General features: G+C 41.1%; 1 protein-coding gene across 1 annotated transcript in view; it reads right to left on the minus strand.

Moving 5' to 3' along the window:
• The window catches only part of LOC8035835 (gamma-aminobutyric acid receptor subunit beta), a 246,812-nt gene that overhangs the window by 118,256 nt on the left and 122,556 nt on the right, over positions 1-6,000 (minus strand). The window lies entirely within an intron of this gene.

The following is a 6,000-nucleotide window of genomic DNA, read 5'->3' on the forward strand; positions in this document are numbered from 1 at the left end:
TCGCACGCACAATGAAATACCTTCCTCGAAGAAACATTAGGTGCGCAAGCGAGCTGGTGTAAATTACCAACCCCCACACCCTGGGACAATGCGCAGTTTGTGCCGGAGTGCCCAACGTACCGTTTCGGATGCGAGTAAAAGAACGGTTCCCTTAAACTCTCTATTGAGAGCCGTAACGATGCAGCTTTGGCGGCGTTGATTGAATGGCTTCCTCAAATCATAGTGTTGGCCGGGGTCTGATTTTGGTGAAACTGAGTATAGGGTGAAAAAAGAAATGGAGACAAGACAAACAGGGAGTCTAAAAATACTTAATAATTTATGCTTGTTTTTTCCGTCTATTTATTATCCTAGTTTCTTTATTTAATATTTATCTACAGTCACTGGTAAAAAAATTGAACATTATTGGACCACTTGAACATAGCCGCCTGCCCTTGGACCCAACAAGCCTGACTACGAAAGAGCAGAGGAGTTGAAGCCTGCTCTTGTCGCCCAAGAAGCAGATTTGTGTTTCGAGGGAGAGCCACGTTGGGTGCTTGTTCCTGCATTAATTTAGCGGAATTTATTAAACTTTTTGACGATCAATTGGTTTAGCTAGTTGTTAGAGACTATTAAATAAAATATGGAGTGCAAAACATAAGTAAAAATAAAGGGTGTCAGAAAAGAAAATTTAGAGGGTTTTTATTTCCGCAAAAATAAACTGGGCATCGCCGAACGCTCATTCTCCGCCGAAAGGTAGCGCTAAAGGTCACAACCAGATGCCAAACTTTCAGCCCGATCCGGTCACTTAATCAAAAGTTATAAGTGATTTTCTGAAAAATTCAATGGAAAAATGGTGGCAGATGGAGTTTTCCAATACATGGGGCTCTAGGGCACAGAAACCGAAAACGGGCAAAAATAAGCTCCACTTTCCCAATGAAATTTTTAAAAAATCACTTCTAACTTTTGAATATGGTATCGGACCGGGTTGAAACTTTGGCATCTGGTTGTGACCTCTCGAGCTACCTTCCGGCGGAGAATGAGCGTTCGGCGATGCCTAGTTTGTTTTTGTGGTAAAAAAAAAAAAAAAAACTTGTAAATTTTGATAATGTAGTGATTGCGCAGGCGAGCTGGTGGATGTTAACCATTTTGTTCTTAGCCCGAGACTGAGGCAGGAAAAGAGGAAAGTTTCGAAGTAGAAGAAAAATGAACAGTCGAGGACACGTCTCTAACACAGCTAAAGACAAGTTTATTTGGTCACCTTCTTATATACACTCCACAAACTTCACCACAGCACCTTCCCGATCTCGAAAGCCAAAAGATAACAAAGGTCTCACATCTTTCCACCACAATTGTCAAACGACCTTGACGTTTTCCACAAAGCAATGAACAATAGCTCCCCTCATCCGGAAGACACTTGTGAATCCTTCGCGTACACAGTACACTCTCTCCCTCTACTCTCCGACCCATAATCACAAAGCATCCCGGTAAAAGAAGATATCAATCCACGTGATACAAAGGAAGAAACCACTTACACCTTCACATTCAACAAGCACTTCACAAAACTTTCAAATCCGCAAGAATGATTTTGCGCTGCTGCTAAGCTGTAACGACACCTGACTAATGCAGTTGCCCATTGATTTCATTCTTATTGTTTCTTTTACAACCCTTTTGATGTCGTTTAACTCCCTGTGTATTATCTCTGTTTCAGACCAGTGGGGTATACAATTATTACATTCTTAAACATGTTTCGCTATTTCCGAATTGGCAACGTTGTTTTTGACATTCCTTTTGTGTTCAGTCAATCTGTCATTTATACACCTTGACGTCTGCCCCACATATTTAAAGCCACATTCCAGGGGGATTTCATATACCACTCCTATACCATATACCACCAAGAAGTTCAATGTAGATCTGGTTTTTAGTTCGGATTATAAGTTGAGCAAGCTCACACCTTTCCACAAAAGTGTAAGGGAATGCGCGAAAACACATCGAGAAAAGTCTATTTCGTGTGGTAATGGAGTGGTATATGAAATCCCCCTGGAATGTGGCTTTAAATATGTGGGGCAGACGTCAAGGTGTATAAATGACAGATTGACTGAACACAAAAGGAATGTCAAAAACAACGTTGCCAATTCGGAAATAGCGAAACATGTTCAAGAATGTAATAATTGTATACCCCACTGGTCTGAAACAGAGATAATACACAGGGAGTTAAACGACATCAAAAGGGTTGTAAAAGAAACAATAAGAATGAAATCAATGGGCAACTGCATTAGTCAGGTGTCGTTACAGCTTAGCAGCAGCGCAAAATCATTCTTGCGGATTTGAAAGTTTTGTGAAGTGCTTGTTGAATGTGAAGGTGTAAGTGGTTTCTTCCTTTGTATCACGTGGATTGATATCTTCTTTTACCGGGATGCTTTGTGATTATGGGTCGGAGAGTAGAGGGAGAGAGTGTACTGTGTACGCGAAGGATTCACAAGTGTCTTCTGGATGAGGGGAGCTATTGTTCATTGCTTTGTGGAAAACGTCAAGGTCGTTTGACAATTGTGGTGGAAAGATGTGAGACCTTTGTTATCTTTTGGCTTTCGAGATCGGGAAGGTGCTGTGGTGAAGTTTGTGGAGTGTATATAAGAAGGTGACCAAATAAACTTGTCTTTAGCTGTGTTAGAGACGTGTCCTCGACTGTTCATTTTTCTTCTACTTCGAAACTTTCCTCTTTTCCTGCCTCAGTCTCGGGCTAAGAACAAAATGGTTAAAATTGTAAATTTTCTTTTGTGACACCCTGTGCATTCTGAATCATTATTCATGACAAACCTAATTATGATGCGTTTGTTTCCATGTTTCTTGCCTTAGTAGTTCGCGCCTTGTGTTTTTCAGTAATAAAGTTATAAACCGATTTGTATGCCCCTCGTCAAATGTTTTATTGCTTCACTCGAGGGGAGCTTCCACATGTTGCCTTCTTGTTTTTACAAAAAGAGCTAAACTACATTGTAAACATGAATCCAGGAAGTATGTTCCTTCGAGTCAAACGCAGCTTCAAAAAAGTTTCTCAAAGCCTAAAAAAGAAGACAGGTCCTTTGTCGTTTATTGCTTTATCAGGAAATCCTGGCACCCAACGTCTTTCCTTCCCCTCCCCCCCCCCCCCCCAAGACAAACAAAAAAAAAACAGAAGAAAAATTTGACCCATTTTTATGTAGCCAACAATTTCCCCACATCCCAAAACAGACACTCTCAAGAAGTCATAAATGTATCGCAAATAAACTAAAAAACCTAACAGCAACAACAATAACAACACACCCGCTAAGGATCGTCATTCTCGCTCGGTCCTCGGAAAGTCGTCAAAACCGAAAGCCCGCAATTATCTCAGGTAAACAGCCGAAAATGTCCGTAACGCCACTCGAACGCACACAAACACCGAAGACACACACATACACACATACACACACACACACACTTCCTCTTACCCCTAATGTATAGACGACCAAAACAAAACACCTTAACGGATGTTCTCTTTGCGAACCCCAAGGCACCCCAGCACCTTGATTGTCCAGAGCAAGCCTCAAACGCCTTTCTGCCCGTCAAAACAAAAAAACAAAACAAAACCAAAAGAAAAAAAAAACGCTCACATAAAGAAACGAAAAACACGGTTAAACAAGCGAAGTGAAGAAAGAAATACGTTTCAACATAACGTGCTGGAGGCAGTAAAAGAAGGTCGAGGATTCTTAGACAGCGCGAAACTGCCGGGTCAAGATTGGAGCTGGACGCAACAGTATACTAGAGCCCGCGCGGCAAACGTCAGGAGATAAAGATACAGGGGCCTGAAGTACGAGGGCTGCGAGAGAAGGTAATACGAGAGAGGTGTTTTTCGTTTGCTTCGCAGCTCGGCGCCAGTACACTGAGCTTCAATTTAGGGTAACGACGGCTCGTTGCAGGCTTTCTGTTTTTTTGTTTGTTTGTTTCTGTTTTTGTTTTTACGAGGGACCTTGGTAGACAGGAAGGCGGTGGTGAGTGATATAAGGTTTTCACTGGAAATTAGACATTAGGAATGCCAAAAATGTTTTTTTTTGTTGTTTGTGTGTGTGTGGAATAGATCTAGGTTTTGGTGTTGACGCTTCTTGAAATTTTGATGCCGGGTTCGTTACGAGGCAGTTCGCAGTGTACATTCTGTGATTCCCAGAACCACTTTCTAATGAAGAGCTCGTTTGAACTTCCGAGTGAGGTGAAAACGTATATATTTGCAAATATCACTGAGGTGTATTGCGGCTAATATTGAAAACGTAAATATTATAATAGTGACAAAACCTAACCGAATGTAAAATAATTCTGGGGATAAAAATGAATCTACATGTACGCAACAAAGACATAGACCGCGTTAATATAGCAGCATAGCAATCTAGAAAAATATAAAAACTTTGCATTAATTTTTTTTGTTTTTTGTAGAGCTTGAGAGATTTGGTTTTAGGAATGAAACATTTTAGAGCTGGCACCTAGTTCGCAAACAACCGACGAGCTTTGTAGTCTATTCGCTACGCTGATCTGAAGATGGCGCTACAAGTCACAACCATCGCTAACTCGGTCGATCGTCTGCATGTCCACCATTCCCTCTGGCATGTTTGTTGGTCTTAGTTTTTACTTCATAAGCAAACAAAAAAAGAAAAAAAAAAAACACCTCGTAAATGCGCATTCGTTGAAAGTCTCACCTTTTTATTTGAAGGCGACACATCTTTCGGCTCGCTTTTTTGTGCTTAGATCTATTGAGGTCGCCTTAAATAAGCTACTTCTCGAATGATTTGAAAAGTAACGACCACCTGTGTATAACCAAACACTGAAGTTTTACGCAGCGCTGCTCAAGTGAAACCATTTATGGTAATTCATGTTTCATATTAATATGAAAAATGGTCACTTCTTCCACCGATATAACAAGTGTAAGGATGTGTTGAAAAGAAAACAAAAAAAGCTAAAGCTTTAGGAAATATGTGCTGGTTGAAAGCGGGCTTTTAAAGCCTATGAATCATTTTATACTTTTTGCAGGCCATGACACGGAGCATCTAATATAAATATTTAAAGGCTTACGCAACACGCAGCTAGTACGCTAAGATTGAACCAAAATAATAAAAAAATTATATGTATATATATGTGTGTGTGTGTGTGTATGTGTGTGTGCTTATTGCTACACTAGACATTTATTATTCCTCCTCGTCTCGTTCCGAGCTTCCACCTTAGAGTCACGGACCACGGACAGCTTAGGAACAATGTTAGCGGCGAGTGTTTAGCATTTTATGATTGGTCCCCAGCACACAATTAAGATTGCAACGTTAGCCGATAAGAACGCTGATGACGACGCTCAAAACAAGAAGCGTCAGCTCCATAAACAATGCCCTGCGTTACTCAAGTTCTCGGTGACTATAGATGGCGTGGATAAGTTTTCCGTGCTCCCTTTATAAAATTTAGGTGCTCAGGCAATTTGTTTTTAAAGTTTTGACATGATGTCTGAAGTGCTGATACAAAACGTTCTGCCCAGTTTCTATTTCGAAGTCTAAAGGCCCGTTCACACTATTGCAACCGAGTACGACCGAGAGAGACCAGACCGGTTTTAAGCCTCTTGCGATCTCTTAGGACCAGTTCCGCTGCTGCGCGTCCGGTCCTAAGAAGTCGTTAGAGGCTTAAAAACCTGTCTGTTCTCACTCGGTCTTACTCGGTCACAAGAGTGTGAACGGCGCTTAACCGTCTTCGTGGCAGCCATCTCAATCGACAAGATCGCTATGTAGATAAGAACAATCGGAAGAGGTTTTCTGGGAACGCAAGGGTTGGAAGCTGTGCGGCTGGCAATGATCCACAGCACTAGATAAAGGGTTTGTAGACATATCTCTGTAGGACACTTTGCAGACATGTTAATTGAAGTATTTTTTTATATATTTATATATATTTAGCATGACGCCTTGCACGATTCTATCATGCTCACTTTTTTGCCTCGTTCATATTTGGTCTCATCATTTGGGCGAGATAGCTCCTTAGATCCCA

The sequence above is a fragment of the Ixodes scapularis genome, unplaced genomic scaffold, assembly GCF_016920785.2.
Source record: "Ixodes scapularis isolate PalLabHiFi unplaced genomic scaffold, ASM1692078v2 PGA_scaffold13__105_contigs__length_92229423, whole genome shotgun sequence".
In the NCBI taxonomy this organism is placed as follows: domain Eukaryota; kingdom Metazoa; phylum Arthropoda; class Arachnida; order Ixodida; family Ixodidae; genus Ixodes; species Ixodes scapularis.